The sequence below is a fragment of the Pinus tabuliformis genome, chromosome 4_1 (assembly GCF_031772625.1).
Source record: "Pinus tabuliformis cultivar Carrire ecotype Pingquan chromosome 4_1, CPIR1, whole genome shotgun sequence".
Lineage (NCBI taxonomy): Eukaryota > Viridiplantae > Streptophyta > Pinopsida > Pinales > Pinaceae > Pinus > Pinus tabuliformis.
This window is the reverse complement of record NC_142303.1, coordinates 574,217,805-574,237,043: the sequence shown is the minus strand read 5'-3', so window position 1 is coordinate 574,237,043 and position 19,239 is coordinate 574,217,805. Positions and strand designations below refer to the sequence as shown.

The following is a 19,239-nucleotide window of genomic DNA, read 5'->3' as shown; positions in this document are numbered from 1 at the left end:
CTCAGCCATCGAACTAGGAGTCTCTTCCCCTTTTCCTCTAAATAATGAAATGTGCATACTATTCCTTTGAATAATGAAATGTGCATACCACTATAGCAAGGTGAAACAACTCAATCTAGCCTTTCGAGGCATGAGAGTTAGTGTCTTGCCATCCTATTTCTTTTCGCATTGGCCACACCCTCACACAATATTTCAGTTACGTTCTAGGCGAGATGTTGCTTCTAATCTATCAATGTCTAGTCCTAGTTCAATGTCTAGTTCTAGTTCTCAATCAGTGTCTAGTTCTGGTTCATAGGCTACTAAGTATGAACTAAATTTTTGTAACTCAATATGTTGTTCCTGTTATAGGTGGGGCTATCTCTATTATCGCATCTATTTTCTCTATCGTCGGTAAAGGTACATCAATGACAATCTCACAGAAAAGGTAGATCGGTCACCATCTCACAGGCAAGGGTGTAGGTATGAGGATATGTAATTCCATTGCAAAATAAAGGGTATGGCATGACCAAACCAAAGTTGTTGTAGTTCCATATGAAGTTGATGACTTTGCTCAAAAACCATTGGCTAATTATGTTGCAAAAGCAACTATAGAGGGGCTAATTCTGCTGCGAAAACACGTTTGTAAAAGGGGAATGTGGGCTTCATGCAAGCCCTAGGCATGCTTACCCAACAATTTTTGTTATTAGGGATTCCATTTGTCTATTTTTTTCATTTCTTTGATTTAGGATAGCTATGTTGTCCTATACCCATGTTTGAAGTTGATTGATGCCACATATTTATGTAATGTTATTTTAATATTATTTAATTTAAATTTCAATCATTATCTAAATTTTAAAAACTATACCCAAACCAAGTTTCTACTCCACCATGTTGGTTCCTGCAATCTCTCTAAATCTTTTCAGGAATTTCATTGTCAGCCCCAAGCATCCTAGGCTTTTCATCCTCCTCACGTAACAATAGATTCAGCAGAAGCAACAATGGTTATTGTGGCTTCAATAGCAGATCCATATGCAGTAGTTGATCCACCTGCATTATCTAAGCATCTTTCCCAATGTACCTTCCATTTAGATAGCCATCAATTGCTATGGTTTTCCCGCTCGACCGATTCCTAGTGGTCTTGATTTCATTCTTTCAGAAATTGAGGTTCGCGATAGCAAAGGAGTTCGCCCGGTTCACCCTATCTATTTGGTTTAAGCTTGTTCTTCAACACAGACAAATGAATATATGCTTGTTGGTGTTTCTTTTAGCAGAGAGCCTTGAACCCAATTAATGGAATAAAACAAAAATCCCCATTCCTATTGTAGAGCACAACAAAAATCTTTGGCTCCTTAGACTGCCATTCCCCTCTTATTTATTTTAGCAGAGAGCCTTGAACCGAGTTAGTTTCTCATTTTCAGTCTAACAGATCAAAAGATCCCCAACAACCTCCCGTTCCAAACCATTTAATTTTCATTACATCAGAGTCGTGTTTTCATTGTCTTTGACTTATCCTAGATTTAAATTTACAGTAGCTCGAATTTCTAAATTTACACAAATTACGTTACACTTGCTCGAATTTCGAAATTTACACAAATTACTTATAAAATGTTTTCATGAGAAATCATGTAATTTTTTAAATTTAATATAAAACAAATTAAATTAAAAAATATATTAAATAGAAAATATACATTATATTGAAAATTTAAAATTAAAAGAATATATATTTTTCTCCCAATCTACAAAAAAAAAAATGAATTATAACTATAACATGTTCATTTTTTTATTAAATATAACATGTTATTTTTTTTTGTTCTTCACTACTACTAGCTAGACTTGGTAACATGTTCCTTTTTTTATTCTTCATTACTACTAGCTAGACTTGGTAATATCTTACTTGACTATTTTTATAACTCACTCTAGCTTAGTACAAGGCTCAAGACTAGTAAGAGTAATGCAAACCAATCCTGGTAATTTCACTACTTACCTTTATGCGCTAATAAGTCAATTTAATACTAGAATTGTGTTGGAATCATAAAGCAAGCTTACACCAAGTTGCTCGTAATCTAGCAAGGACCACGAATTATTTAAGTTTCATAAGCATGACGTGAATCTAATATTAGTGGCTATATACTAAGTAATTCCTTGTTGATCTCTAGAATAAGCATGTAATGCGAGTTGATATTCAAAGAATATCAAACCTATGTGTTGTTCTATTCCTTTATAAGTTTGTGTCTCTATTCACTAAGGTATTTGTGGCCTTCAATGTATGAAATAATGCATTGATTACAACGGTTTTTTTAATGTAATTATTGTGAGTGTTTTTCTCAAATTCACTCGTCTAGTATTGATCATTTTCTTATGGCATTCTCTCTGGTCGATGTCCAATTTCTCCTTTGACTTGGCCGGTAGGGTTTCTCCTTTGACATGACCGCAGGGACTACCACTGCTTTAACACTAGTTTAATAAAGATAACCTCAATACTTGGAAACCTATAAATATACCTAACACAATCATTCATTGACACATTATTAGAAATAAATATGCAAATAGTTTAACGATGAACATGATTATGATATTATTTTTATGGCCATTGATCATTATAAAAGGAGACTTACTATAAAATAAAAACACACTAAGAATGTTTTTAATAGGCAAAATATCCCATTTTAAGGTTTCTTGAGCATATAGAGTATGTGTTCCTTCCATAATATATGTTTGACCCTATTTTTGTTGTGTCTAGATCCCAACATCAATTAATACTTTTTGTTATCAGCTCTTCCATCAAAACTCTAATACTATGCTAAAAAGATATTTGTTATATCAAAGATCAGTGAAAACATGATTATTTGAACCAGAACAAGCTTTATATAAACACACTCATTAAAAATGGACATCAACCATTAAACTCATAAACATAACATGCTAAAACATCATGCTTCTAACTATTTGACAATTTGTGATTGTCATTTGTGATTGTGATGATGTCCCTTTATATGTAAGAATCTTATTAATATTCTTAAAATTCAATTCACCTATTTTAAAAATAATCATCCCTTATGACCATAGTTTAGTAAGGTATTCAGTAAAATAGTTAAAATTAAAAAAAAAAAAAAAAAACCGATAATTAGTATAATTGCTTTTATATATATCGCATTGAGAGATAAAAATATATATCAATGAGAAAGGCTACTCCCCTTAATCAATTTGTAAAGCTTAAAATTCCCAAAAATAAAAACATGCACTCTTAAAAAAATAAAATGAATGATATGTTTAAGATGGACACATCCCAATGCAAATACAAATGAAATTTATAAAATATTGACTCAAAAAAAATCCAAATTCCATGACTATTTGCCGCTATCGGATGCATAACTCAATATTTCAAATATAAATTAATGTGTAGATAATATTTATTTCCTAAAAATTTTAAATTATTGTTCAAATATAAATAGTTTTAAAAAAGTTTAAATTATAATATAATATGGTATATAGTTAAAATTATTAATACGGTATAATGAATATAAGATATTATATAGGTAAAAATAACATTTTCATATATATAAATAATTTTTTTATATATAATAGTAATAATATTTTATTTTATTTTTAAATTGTTGAGCTATTAATGTTTAGACATATTTATTGATAAGCTAGGTCATTAATTCTAAATATTATAATAAAATTTATTTATCTATAAAAATATCTATGTTAAAATTTACCGTTATATCTTTATAAAATGGCCATATAGTAAAAAACTTTGTTACATAACTCTATATATATATATTACCTATTCAATTTTAACATATTTTCATGCTTATTATAAATTGATATTTCCTAATGAAAACTTGCAATATAAATATAAATACAAATATAAATAAATATATATATAAAAGTTTTCGTTTTTATTTTTGGGAATTTGATGAACCTTAAAGTGCATTTCGTATATTACTTCCAATTTATCATTGTCCAATTTCTCCAGGTGAGAAATGCTATCAACAACCTCGTCTGCTAGTTTCTCCGCGTGAAAAATGGCGGTATCTATTTCTTCGTCGTTTGCGAATGACGAAGGGCATTCAAAGATAAATTTTCATTCTCCAATTTCTCCTTTTGTAGAAATGGAATCTACAACCTTTGTCGTTTCTGAAGGCAATTCGATCCCAATCACCTTTATCTGTAAATCTCACATAACAACGAGAAGTACGCAACTCAATCATTCATCATTTTCTGCAGATTAAGTAGATCTAAAGTTAAGGTATGTGTGCATTTTCTGTGTAGGATCCAAATTATCTCTTGCTTCATATGTTATACTCTGCAAGAACTTGCAAGGAAGTTCGTTTTTCGGACATCATTCTATGTTGTAACGAGGGTAGGTTTATGTTGATTGTTGATTTTCCTAATATCATTTTGTTTGAATTTAGATATTATTTTGTTTTACTGTGGAATATTCAGAGAATTAGAAATCTACATAAGCTTAAAGTTATAAAGTTATTATAGTGCATTTTTATGTCTGGTTGATTCTTCAAATATTTTACAGTGAGACGGACATGGACTAGATGAACTAGTTAATTATTTGACTACGTCTTTGTCAGTTTTATTGCGGAATATTCAGATTCGTAGTCAGTTATTTGACTAGGCCTATGTCGTCTTATTGCGGAATATTCGCAGAATCAGATTGTTGGGAAATATCAGATCGCTGGTTCTCCAATATTCCGGACATGGACGGATAGCTAATTATTTAACTACCGTTATGTCAGCCTTATTGCGGAATATTAAGAGGCGCAGTCAATTATTTGATTAAATCTATGTCTATCTTATTGGGGAATATTCAAAGAATCAGATTGTTGGGAAATATCACATGGCTGATTTTCTGAATATTCCACAATAAGATGAACATGGGCACATGAGCTCAGTCAAATAGTTAATTTTTTTAATATTTCGTAATAAGACAATATGGGCAAATGAGCTCAGTCAAATAATTGACCGCGTCCATGTCCTTCTGATTGCAAAATATTTGTAAAATCAGCAATCGACATAAAATATCTCTATAATAGAGGGTATCTACTACTTGCATACATATATATATTTTAAATTTCTGTACTTTTGCTACTGTATGTAGACACAGGAACTAATAAACATAGCAACTACATCGCTTAAAGTCTTGTGGTAGCTAGCTTCCATGGCCTACATTCTCAAAATGTTGCTTTTCAAGAACGTAATCTGAAGAGAAATTGCATTCCATCGAAACATTTCCATAGAGTTTCTACCCCATTTGGGGTTTCTAATGGTGGCCATTTGAAGAAAGAATTAGTGTACTCATCCATACATGGGGCATCATCATCCAGATTGTCAAACACAATTTTCCGGTCAGTTAATCTGCCTGATGAAAGCAATAAGGTCGTTGAATTTGATTTCAATAACTACATGCGTTCAAAGGCAATGGCAGTGAATGAAGCATTCGATAAGGTTATCCCACTTAGTTATCCAGAGAAAATCTAAGAATCCATTAAGTATACCCTTCTAGCAGGAATCCATTAGGTATACTCTTCTAGCAAGAGGGAAATGGGTTCATCCTGTTCTATGCTTTGTAGCGTGTGAGCTTGTGGGAGGGACCGAGGAGCTCTCTATGCCAACTACATGTTCAATGGAGATGATCATTACAATGGTTGTTATTCTTGATGACTTGTTTTGTGATTTGCAGCTTGTGAGCTTGTGGGAGGGACGGAGGAGCTCATTATGCCAATTGCATGTTCAATGGAGATGATCAATTGATCTAGGAGGCTCTAGAGAGACACACAAGACAAAGATGGCTCAAAAAACAAAGTGTTCAGATTATGCTCAAACTAAGACCAGAGCGTAGATCTCGTCGTCTTGATCGTGGAGGTGTGAACGGTTCGTCAATTCGAGACAAGATAATGAAGTTATCGCGAAAAGAAGGTTGCTTTGTTCCTTAAGAAAATGAGGTATTTTCCTTTAAAAATGGGTTTTCTCATAAAAATGGACTTAAAGCCATTATAAGGCAAATTGCAATCGGAGGCAGGGGAGAGCCAATATCGGTGCTATACAGGCAGCGATCGGCAATATCGATGGTTGAAAATTAGCGATGGAGTGTCAGATCGGCGAATCGGGTCAGCAAAACCCAGAGGCCAAGGATGAGGAACCCTGGATATCAGCAAATGCGATTAGCAATCACTGATATCGGAGATCAGAACGATGAGTGTCGGAAGATGCCGAAAGGAAGGACCCCGGGCCGCAGCGATCGGCAATCTGCGATCCCAATTTGCAATATAGCGTGGACCCGATTGATTCATAGGTCTGAATTTATAAAATTTGAAATCCAAACTTTCAGATTTTTCAATGTTTTTCAGTGTTTTTCGGGTTTTTTGTATTATCGCTTTAAAACAATAAAAATGCTATTTTTTAAAGGTTGTTGCACCCGTCGATTATTTTATACCAACAGCTTCTATTCTTAAGCAACAAACCTCCAATTTTGAAGCAGCCTTGTCCCAAACGTGTTATAAAACATGATGGGTGGCAGAGCGGCGAGGTTGAAGGAGGAAGAGAGAACTTGCATGCCAAAGAGTGCCTGAGAGCCCGAAAGCCCGTGCTAGAGCGCTGAGAGCATGGATGTAGAGAGCCAATAGCGGTGAAAGGCTGCGTAATAGAGGACGAGAGTAGTATAATAGAGAGCCCAAGAGGTTGCGTGGAGAGGCTGCGTGGAGAGAGGCCCGAGAGCCTAAATACGCAGAGAAGCATGAAGCCAGAGCAGCACTTCAAATCCACAGAGCCACAGATCTACAGATAAGCATGGAAGTGAAAGGGTGCTTGAAGTTCTGACAGATCGCAAAGCTTTAGTGAAGTAAGCCAGAGTGCTACAAAGCGAAATAGCCAGCAAGCTGCAAGAAAGTCCAGAGCAGTTATTCTTTTATGATCGATTCTTCTTCGTGTGTGGTTGATTCATTTTATGATCAATTCTCTTTCATTGATTCTTCTTTAATCGATTCTCCTTACAATCGATGCTGTGAAATCGATGTTTAAGCAAGTTTCAGCACTTTGACAGTGTGATTCAGATGTCCACATTCTTATCCGAGCAGCCATCTTCTTTCATCGATGCCTTGAGATCGATGGTTTGAGCAGCTTCAGCAGTGAAACATCCACTTCTTCAGATGGCCCGTGGTGTGAGGTAAATGGTTATTGTCCATGTACTTCTTCTTTTACATTATGCTGCATGGATCCTTGATTGATATTGATGTAGGATCTTCTTTATTACATGTTGTCATGATTCCTAACTCTTCATGTTATGCGGAATCTTCTATATGATATACTTGCTATCATAACTCTTTATGTTATGCTTTGAGATCGCTTGTTGTATGTTGTTGGGATACACTTGTTGTTGTCATGCATGTGTTTTGCTTTGACATCCCTTTTGTGCCATGTTGGCGGGATGCTCACCATGCATTTTGTGACATACTGATAGGAGTTTGATTGAGAATTCCAGTTGTGGGATATCTCTTAGAGCCACTCCTCTGTGAGGGCGTTTTTCCTTGTATGATCAAGACATCATCTCCTATGTACATCAATTTTATTGACAGCACATAATGCAGCGGCCTACACCATCTTGACACTAGGGCCCGAAAATGTAGTCCCTCCTGGACGAACTCCATTATCAACGCTTATGTTTTCATGTGATGATGATTGTTATGTTCATCTTCTTTTCCGCATGAAACTATATTTGTTAATGTTCTTTTAAAATGCAATTTTAACACATCACGAAAGTAAAAGGTCTTCGAAGGGTCCTTCTTCACACCATAACCTGGATCAAGTGGTATCAGAGCAGGTCTTTATGTTGATGTGAATTGCAGCATGAACAATGGAATGTGTAATGACAGAGGATGAAAGAGCGATGTGCGAGACCATACTCGACATCTCCAAGAAAGTGGAAATTGTGTATGAAACTCTACAGAAAGAAATAGAGGAAAAGGAGCGATTACAGCTTCAGTTGAAAGCCACAGAAGAGGCCATGGAAGAACTGAAGCAAAACAGACATAATCTTCAAACAGAAAATGATGAATTGAAGATGCATCTACATGAAGAGAAAGAGGAGAAGAAGAGTTTGCTACTACAGCTGCAACCAAATGACGAGGCCTTGGAAAATCTGCAGCGAGACCCATGTGAGGTAAAAAGTAGTTCTCCATCTTCATGTATGTTCCGTGATGATGATTTCGCTATGTTTGAAAATCATACGACAAGAATTGGCTCCAAAATGTTGAAGAGAATGGGGTATGAAGGAAATGGCTTGGGTGTTAATGGCCAAGGCATTGTCAACCCCATCAAAGTAGAGGAATTACCCCATCAGGCAGGACTTGGGTATGTCAGGAAAGAAGTTGGGGAATGTGATCCACCAACAACAAATGATGAGCAACCCTCATCAGTTCTTTCCAAATCGAAAGATAAGGTAAAAGATGTTGATTTCCTTTGCATTTCATCTTCTCATAGTATGATGTTTGTGGAGATTTGGAGATCCTGATTACAGGGACAAATATGAGGCTCCTTACAAAGATAAGGCACGAGGAGAAAGAACTTGGTGCTAACAACCAAGGCATCACTCAACCTTTGGAGGTTGTGCATGAGCATTGATTTGTAGGCTCGAGATACACTAAAGGAGAGTGCTCAAAGGTGTCAGATTCATCTGAGACATCGTCGAGGAAAGAGAATTATGGGAAAATATCCCCATCATCCCATGGCAGTTTCCATTGCAGGGAGAGAGCTGAGACAAGCTCTCATCGCCATGCTGACATCATAAACAGCAAAGGAAGGTATAACCATTTTTTATCTTCAAATGTTCATTTATTTTATGATTACGTTGTTAATAATGAACAAAGATTAAGGCATCAAAAAACATGTACCTTTTTTGGTTTACCTAACCATACCTTTTCTAAGTGTTGGAAAAGAATGGCAGCACTCATGAGGAGTGAAAAACCCTATCGACAGCATGAAAAGAAACAGGTTAATCAGATATGGAGGAAGAAAACCTACTGCAGTCATTCCGACAGAAATGGCCATCAAGGAGCCACTTTCTGGAAGCTCCATCCAGAGCAGCACCTTAAAGACAAAGCATCGGTGCATGAACCAAGTAAAGCAATTGTTCGACAAGCAAACCCACCTCAAGGAAGTGACCCATTCACAAAGATAAGTGAGAAATGGTTTCTAGACATGTTATCATTTCATGGTCATTCTTTTGTAAATCACATGTTGAATTTTAAAATGTAAACGTGATGATGTATTTCCATCACGTAGTGAGCAACAATGATGATTGGTCATGTTTTGAGTCGTATTTTGAGTTGCATGTTAAAAATCTGAAAGTGATGTTATGTTTCATCACTTGTCACACATTAGTGTTTGGCCTTATGAATGTAAATCATGTGTTGCAGTGATGATGTGTTTTCCATCACTTTTTTAAGCAACCATGATGGGTTGGCCTTATTGTCATAGCTGGAATATTATGTCCATCTTGATGTAAACTTGACCACTGAGTATGTGTTATAAAATCGTGGCAAGTATGGGACGTTTGGGTCTTTAGTTGGGTCATGTTATTCAAAGCATGTAATTGTAAACCATGTACTACAGGTGGCAGAAGTAGCAGGAGTTGGCTCGTCGCTTAAGGGTCCTGTCACACGGAATAAGTTGATCTTGTGGACAAGATAGACCTTCCTAGAATTCAAAGAAGACCTAATGACAAGCAAACCAACCAGACACTATCTTTCTCTAAATATGCTTTGATAAACAATAGCAAACAAGTGTTTTTAGGGCCTACCTTAGGTCCAACGCAAGCTTGTGGATGCCTTCGCTCCTTTGATCCAAATGAGCTCCTTTTCGCGAATCTGCAAACACAAACAAGGCAAACAAATTAAATAGCACCTGAAAAGCCAATTGCATAAAACATATTTAACATGAAAGTCAAGGAGTCCATGAAACAAATAACATAAGATACTTGTTGAGAAAAATGAGTTTGATTGTATTAATTCAAAAGAAGAAGAACTTTACAACCTTTGCCTTGACGGTGTACAAGCTCCTCCCAGGGTCCAGCAAGAAGTCTCCTCTACTTTGACAAGTTTCACTCAATCCCCAATGAAGCCAAAAAGATGTGTGATCTCTCCTCTTAAGCTCAACTAGGAAGTCTTGATTTCACCAGCATTTACCCTCAAAAATGTTCAGCTTCTAACCTCTCCAGCAACCAGCCCAATGCCTGTATTTATAGTGCAATGGAGGGAGGTTACTAGGTCCTCCTTCAAAGGGATAAAGCCCTCCTTCAAAGGGATAGCTCCTCTCATCAAGGGATTAGCTCCTTCTCTTTTGGGATGCATGAACCACCTCAGAGCGAACAATCCATGTCAAAATTCCTTCTAGAAACCTCCAGAATTAACCCAAAGTGAGTTTCTTAAGATAAAACTTGCGCCTTTTGACTTTCACAGGGGTTCGCACCTACACCGTTAGGGACAGAGCAGGCAGGTCCGCAGGTTTTGTACACAGAAGGTGCGGGACCGCAGGTGACCATGAGAGAAAGTGCGGAACCAGAGTTACATTGATTTTTAATGTCTTTCTCTCATTTCCAAAGCTTGATTTGAAACGCTGAGGTCTGAGACTTGCTTAGGAGGATAGTACAAGTGATGATAGACCCATACTGACTGCAAATAATCATGGTGACGATATTTTTGTGTAACAGATTGCCCCCTAAAGTGCGAAGTTTGTAGTAGATGAGGATTTCTTATCATTTAGGAAGAGTGAAGTACTTTATCATTTTGAGGATCATCTTGTGGAGAGCCCGGTTGGAACCTGTAAAAACATTCAATGCAAAATATATATATGAGATCATATCATTGCTGAGGTAGGCATTCCCATACTCAGATCAAAACTGACTAGAAAAACTAACTACTGCTCTGATACAGGAACGATATTGTAAAACATCACAAGTATAGACTCATGTGGACACAGTATGGACGCAGCCATCTGTTTATGAATAGTCCATTATATAATGAATACAAAATTCCTCGCAGCCTGGATTGTGGAAACTATATCTAGGGTCTTCATTTCTACTTCCCGAAACAGTACGATTCTATCCATGCGAATGAATGTGTTGATGTCGAACATGGTAGAAACCACTTGATTACCAGTCAATGATGTAAACTATTAACAAGTGTGAGAGAAACCACCAATGATGTCAATGGCTCTCAAAGTACCCAGTACAATCCATGAGATGCGAATAAATGTGTTGATGTCGAACATGTCACGGAATCCTTTGATTGAAAGTCAATGATGTAAACTGTCGTCAAAGGCGAGAAACCTGCCATTGAGGCATGCACACTTCAAGGTACTGACGATTCCTAGATCATCTTTCTAGATAATGAGCTGATGTCGATAGAAAGCAATCCGTCGTAGGCAAGCCCACAACACGAAATCATAGATCAAGTTGAAGAAATTTAGTTGCAAGGACTGACTCAGGGATGGTCAAGATGGATGATAGATATTTTGTAGATGAATGGCTTATTGGCAATGACCTCTTGAACACATAACGACATGACAGATGGCTTGGTGACAACTGACCCAAAGTTAATACCCAGAAACCGGCTGAAGACTTTCAATGTGATTTGATCAACTGTTAGGCAAAGGATTTCCCAACCCAGGTGAATGAAAGTGTCGTATTCAAGAGTGGTTACAAAGTATGACAAACAGGCTCATTTTTCTCTCTTTTCCCCCACCATTTCTGGCAAGTACCTCTTTATTTTTGACAAGCTTGAGGAGGATAACATTTGCTTGATTATAAGCTCATCCTTCGGATGAGTCCAACTTAGTTTAAATTCGAACCCTAAGAAGGAGTGGTTCGTTCCTGTTTGTAATTGAACAGGTCCTTTACTGTGAAATTTTAACGAGTCCAGTATAGGAGAAACTCGGCGTTTTTCAATTTTAGAGAGTCTGAAAAAACTTAAGAAGACTCCAGGGTTGACCCTTTTCGTAAATTTGTGTCTCCCAAGCCCGAAAAAGTATAAAATAATACTTGAGAGAACCGCTTGATCTTTTACGACCAAGGAGTACTTTTCGTTATTAGTGCCCTTGACCCAAAAAAGTAAAAAAGCGATCAATGACACATCGTTTTATAACCAATATCGAATTTGAAACGACAAAAATCCGGCAATCTTTTCATGTTCTTACGGTCGGAAAAGAACTGTAAGTGGACCGTCTTTTAATTCTGTTTTAATGAGTTTAAAAGAAACACTCGGCAATCTTTTCATGTTTTAGGAGTCAAAAAAGAGCTTAACGATGACTCTAAATGTCTTTTCGTCAAAAATGATAGATTTCGCCTGAATAATCCTTTATTCTGCACAAAAACACAAACATTACTCATACCTATTTGAAATGGATAAAAATGTCGCAAAATACCTTTTCAAAGTGAAACATAAACAAATTTGCAATTTATTTACTCAAAAAACTTATAAAAAGGGTCTTTGTCAATTCATTTTTACCGTTTGAGTTTGGGTGAGAAAATAGTGCTTTTGCTTAGAAAACTTCCCGTGAAGATTGCAGAAAATCCAACCGTCGGAATCGAATGTCGTCTTCTCCAGCTAATCCACATCATCCCACTCTTCATTTTTAACCGTTTAATTTTTTGTTTTAGTCCTTTATTTCATTTTTGGGAGGGCTTTTAGGCGCAAAACCCGCGCGCGGGGGCCCGCAGGTTTACCATTACGGGCCTGCGGACCCTGACTTTTTCTCCATTGGGAAAAAGCTCGGGGTCCGCACCTTCCGTGTAGACAAAGTGCGGTCCCACGCACTGTGTCTAACCTGTAGGGTGCGGTCCCCGCCGCAAGGGTTTTGAACCCAAAAATTCTCAAAAATGGAGCACACAAAATATTTTCTAGCATTTTAATTTGTCTTTATACTTGATGCAGAGAGTACATAATGCTAGATTGGCATGAACAAGAGCATGAGGACGTGGATGCTGCCGCATGGAATCATCAGCCTTCACTTGATGCTTTGAGGGCGTGCAGATTGTACAAATTCTGGGCCATTCCTGGCATGAGGGCTCAGGTGGATTTCTTACAGTGGCTGGTTGACAGATGGAGCATACAGGACCAGTGCTTTTTCATCGGCGACCACCAGCTCGAAATCGAGCCGGCGGACATTTATTTCTTGACTGGTTTGCCTAAGAGAGGCGAAGACTTGACTCTGCACGGGACTAGGCCAGGTGGCCAGTCTGTCGATAGCCTCCGGCTAGAGTACTGCAACAGCCAGGCTAGAGACAAAGGGATAGACATAAAGATGACATCCCTTCCTGAACTCATGGTGATTGCATTCACTGTCACCAGACTCTGCGGAGCTGCCGCATTACATATTGCCACCAGATCTCAGATGCGTATGGCAGTTGATTGCTTTCGAGGCACCATCTTCAACTGGTGCGATGTCGTGTTGGCCAATGTGAAAGGCCAACTGACCAGGGCCAAGAATGGACGACTAAAGACCTTTGGTTATGGGGCTTTGGTCATGAGTTTTGGCCTGGAGAGGGTTTCTATGCTGATCCCACAACACCTTACTGTTGGAGGTGGGCTTCCTCGAGAGCCCAAACTGATGCGATGGGTCGCAGTCATGGCCCGTCACCCGGACGAGAGGACAGAGGTTGCTCGATTCAAACCTGAGTATTTCCAATGGCTGGAAAACCAGGTCTTTTCTTTTCAGTACTTCCCTTACGCTGGGATAGATTTTCGTGGTGACCCAGACATGGTTCTTCCACCAGGAGAGCAGTGGGACGAGTCAGGTAAAATCCTTTTCAACATTTTTCCTATTTTAATTTTTTTTTATTTTTCCATCGTCTCAAAATTGATAGTAAAAAATTTCAAATGCAGATGTGGGTCCACAGCAACCAGCTGCTCTCCGGCCTTTCGAGAGGAGGCAACCAGTTGCACCCGCGCCAGCCCCACAGGACGAATCAGCAGAGGTTTTGGCCAAGTTGGAGGGTCATCTCGAGCGCTTGATAGGAGATATTCCTGAGACCACTATAGACGACATTCTTCGTCGACTTCAGCGTTATGTGATTGGAGTCTCGGGACCTTTTAGGAGGTTCCTTTGCAAGGTGGCCCGTACAGTGGTTTCTTATAGAGATCATCACCAGTGATAGGATGATCGCCTATTGTGGGCACATATGACATTTTTATTTTTGTACTTATCATTTTTGCCGATCATAAGGTGTTTTTCAACCTATGATCGAGGACGATGTATTTTTTGACACACTCCTATATATATATATATATCACTATTACCGGCTTATCTTGTAAATCATGTTATGGAATGGTTTTAAATTTACATGTATGATTATTGCAAATGTCTATTTAACATTCGAGAAGTAATTGCATCTGCTAATGTATTTAAAGACCTTGGAATATGCTAATATTCAATATAATCAAATTCACGTTCCAAGAGATGCACTCTCAAAAATAATCTTAATAACACTGGATTTCTAATGGCATACACTCTATTAAGCTATAATACGACGAGTTCAGAATCTAACCTCACTATCAAACTCCGAATCCCAAATGAAATAGATTCAGACAATAACTCAATCACTGCACTATACTCGGCAATGTTGTTCGTTGTTTGACCGAGGCTTACCCCATGCATAGATACTAACTCGTCAGAGGGCGAATAGATAACCCAAGCTGCGGAAGAGATGTTCCGTGTATTACGACAAGCACCATCAGCGAAACCAATGTATGTTTGGAGAGGCATCGACATCTGCAATATCAAGAGTAAAACCAAGATAAGCAGGAATAATGACAAAAAAACACTCTCTAAGCTAAGCACACTGTTTAAACTAAAACACACCAGCTAGAAAGAAAAACTATCCTGACTAAATCTCCATACCTATTCTTTTAAGCATAATACCTCTTCAAGTAAAGGCCATTTCTGGGTTTACCCAAAGAGTCCCCATCAAAGTCTACCAATTCATAAGCCCCTTTGGCTAGCTTTCGCTTGACAACATAGGGACCATGCCACATAGGAACGAATTTTTCAGCGCCTAATTTATCATTAGCTTGATCATAAACTAAGACTAGATCTCCTTCCGAAAAATTTCAAGGGGTCACATTTCGATCATACTGAGCTTTCATGCGTTTTGCGTGACTCTCGATCGCCAATGCAGCATCACGTCGATTCTCATCTAATTGAGCCAAGTATAACAAACACTTTTCCTCTTCGGAAGTGGCTGGAAGTAACTCGATGGCCATTTGCAGTGACGGGATTTCGCATTCAATGGGTAACACAGCTTCCAAACCATAGACTAGTTGGAAAGGAGTGAACCCTGTTGATGTTTTTACTGAAGTTCGGTATGCCCAAAGCGCTGAAAATAGCATGTTGTGCCAATTCGACCGATGAATCCCAATGATTCGTCGGATCATGATAACTAAAACTTTGTTGATGGATTCAACCAGACCATTTGCTTGTGGATAATAAGGGATTGAACTATTGTGACGTAAACCAAGATGGCCTGTAAGTTCGGTCATCATAACGTTTCGAAAATGGCGCCCATGATTAGTGATTATCGCTTGCGGGACACCAAACCTAGAAATTATATGATTGAACACAAAAATTGCAGCTGTCTTGCCGTCTGCCTCAAATGTAGGCATCACCTCGACCCACTTAGTAAAATAATCTACCGCAAGGATGATATACGCATGCCCCCCGGCCGAGTGAGGGTTACATGTAATAAAATCGATACCCCATTTGGCAAAAGGACCAACGGAAATTATAGGGTGGAGAGGAGCAGGTGGAGCGTGCATCTTACGATCAAAAATCTGGCAGTTGTGGCATTTTCGGACCGCCGTAATACAATCTTTAAATAAAGACGGCCAGAAGTAGCTAGCGCGCAATATCTTTTGGGCTGTGGCATACCCAGACATATGACCGCCACACGTTCCAGAGTGACAGTCATTTAGAACCCTTTCAGCTTCCTCATGAGTTAAGCAACGTCGAAAAGCAGAGTCCGCCCCACGGCGATAAAGAGTATCTCCAATAATCCTGAATTGTTGCGACTGGAATCGAATTTTCCGACGTTCTAACCTTGAAATTTCTAGCCGAAAGGATTGGGTCTGGAGATAAACGATGATATCCCCATACCACAGATCTAAAGTGCTGATTAGAAACAAGGATTCGTTCGCAATGGGTTCCTCCACCACAGTTTCCGTGTCAGCATGCGGGAAGTCACACATTAACTCCGCAAAAACTAAAGATTTCTTAGACTTAGATTTCTCAAATTCCAAGTCGAACTCTTGCAGGATAATGATCCATTTAGAGTACTTGCCCCCTAGCAATTGCTTGGTCAAAATGTAGATCATAGGGTTGCAATCCGAAATTACTGTAGTTTTACGTAGTAAAATGTAGTGATGAAAACGTTGGACAGCTTGAACAGCTGCCAATGCCAATTTCTCCACATGTGAGTATTTTAGCTCAGTTGGATTTAAGGTTCGACTAAGGTAATATATCACATGTTCAGTTCCTGATTCATCTTCCTGAACTAAGACCATTCCAATGGTGGAATGAGAGGCGGCGAGATACAAGAAGTCATCCTGGTTGTAGTTGGGAGGATGCAACAACGGTGCATGGTTCAACGCGTGTTTGAGTGCAACAAAAGATTTCTGAGCTATCTCGTCCCAATAGAATGGAGTATTCTGTTTCAACAACCGGGTAAAACCCTTTGTAACCTTGGCGTAGTTAGGAATGAATCGTCGTAAAAAGTTTGCTTTCCCCTGCAAACTTTGGAGTTGGCGAAGACTTGAAGGAGGAGGCAATTTGATGATAGCTTCGACCTTCGAGGGATCAACGCGAATGCCAGCTTTCGAAACTACAAACCCCAGCAATTGACCCGTTTCTATACAGAAGACACATTTGTGTGGGTTCAACCGAATTCGATAATGCCTACACCTCATAAAGATTGCTCGTAAATGGACGAGGTGATCAGCTCGATGTAATGAATGAGCAGGCAAGTCATCGAGATAGGGTTGCACAATGTGCTTGATGTCATGAAGCGCATAAGACATCACCCTTTGAAAAGTTGCTCCGGCATTCTTAAGCCCAAAAGGTAACTTGCAATAAGCAAATGTCCCCCAGGGACAAATGAAAGCCGTTTTTGGTTGATCGGCAGGTAGAATGTTGATTTGATTGTATCTGGAAAAACCGTCCATAAAGGAAAATATTTCGCTGCCGGCACAATCATCAATGATTTGATCGACATAGGGAGTTGGGTAATTGTCCTTTGGACAGGCTCGATTAATATCCCTATAGTCGATGCATATTCTTATTGTTCCCTGCTTTTTGTTAACTGGAACAATATTCGATACCCAATCCGTTAATGGAATCGGATAAATGAAACCTGCTTTAATTGCAGCAGCTTTTCGTGGGTGAATCTGACGCAAACGTTGCCGGACGGGTTTAGCGTCTGGGTAAGTCTTGATCTCATGAACAACAATTGCAGGATCAATTCCTGGCATTTCCTCATAGGACCAGGCAAACACGTCACGGAATTCTTGAAATAGGGCCTTATATAGTTGAATTTCGTCATCTGTACACAAGGCACCTATATGAATGTTCTCAACAATTCCGAGCTTAACCGAAATGTCAATAGGAATAGTTTGAGAGATGTTTCCCAAATTTAACTCTGAATCGGGATGTTTCATTGGATTCTGAGGTTCCTTGACATATTCAGTTGTAAAAATTGATGAGAAATCATTTTCAAAACGATCATCCTCAGGTAAAAACGAAGATCTGTGATGGAGATCTTCCCATGGTAAATCATCTACACATAGGATTTCATGAATTTCCTCATTAGAGTGAACAAGTTCAGAAAACGTGGTTAAATCCGAGGTTGATGTGAAAAGTGATTCCTCACGGACCACATTCATTAAGTCATTTTCGGTTGAACATGGGTCGGCAAAAGACTGCACGGCTTCATAGGCAATTTCATATGGACTCAAAGGCATGGTATTACCAAATGAGTCTATCTCAGATTCAGAAGGAATGATCCAAGGATCATCATAAACAATGGTGTCTGATGTAATCATATGAATGGTTGCAAATGCAGATGATGCGTTGATCGGAGGAAAAGGAAAAGTTCCCAGTAAACCGGCGTCTTTAACTAATCCTACTCCAACATCCTTATATGGGATAGTCGTTTTACCAACATGCTGAATACTCTCCGAAGAGGCTGGGTCGGATGAAAAGTAAGCCAGCTGGTCTATTGTTACGATCTTTCCATTCTGTGGAAACTTTATTACTCGAAAGACCGATGAAACGACCGCTGTCATAGCGTAAGACCAACTTCGACCCAAGAGAAGGTTGTAGTCTAGAGGGGCATCAACCACCTCCACATCTAGACTAACGGCTTTTCCTTCAACCCCCATAGGCAAATCCTGTAGAATGCCAAAAGGATGAAACCCACGGCCATCAAAGGCCTTTAGAATTGTCGGGGATTGATTTAGCGAAGGAGAGCCAAGCGATCTCCAACACTGTATCGACATAATACACGTTGAGGCTCCCTCATCAATTACAGTCCGATGAATAGGCCTATTTTTTACTATCACTGGAATCTGGAAAGCCATTTGATGAGGCAAACGCGGTGTACTATTTTCTAGATCGAAGATCATTAGGTTCGGGTCCTGAACATCAACAGCTCCTATAGCCGACAAAAGTAATTTACGTTGTGCTGGGCATGATTGCAGCACTTCCAAAGCCGACATTGCTGAGGGTGAAACAGCTAAATCCTCAACAATGTTATAATTCTAAGCCGCTCTCTCATGTGGATTGAAAGCTGACTTTCGAAGTATACCCTTGGCGGGCGGTTTGATTACCAAGTCTGGATTAGGTTTCTCGATCTATAGTGGATCGGAACTGGGAGCTGAGGTTGATGGATTAGAATGAGAAGATTCTACTTCTTTACCATCAACAGGACTCTTACTACAGTAATCTTGCGATCGAGTCACAATCCTAACATGGGACATCTTTAGTATGGGTTCTTCATTGGCACTCGAGGATGAACCTATCATCTTACTGTCTTGAGCCGGAAAAGGATCCTTCAAAACAACAGGAGTTTGGGAACCCTTGACAATTTTTGCAACCTCTGCACGATGAGGGCAGTCTCTTGTAAAATGTTCATCGTCACAAATGAGACAAGGATAACGAGGTTTGCGCTTTTCATCATTGGATTCTGCCTTTTCAGGTTTCTCC

General features: G+C 38.8%; 1 pseudogene; it reads left to right on the top strand.

The window, feature by feature from the left end:
- Nucleotides 1-19,239, top strand: part of LOC149177210 (geranylgeranyl pyrophosphate synthase 7, chloroplastic-like) — a 43,999-nt pseudogene that overhangs the window by 13,168 nt on the left and 11,592 nt on the right.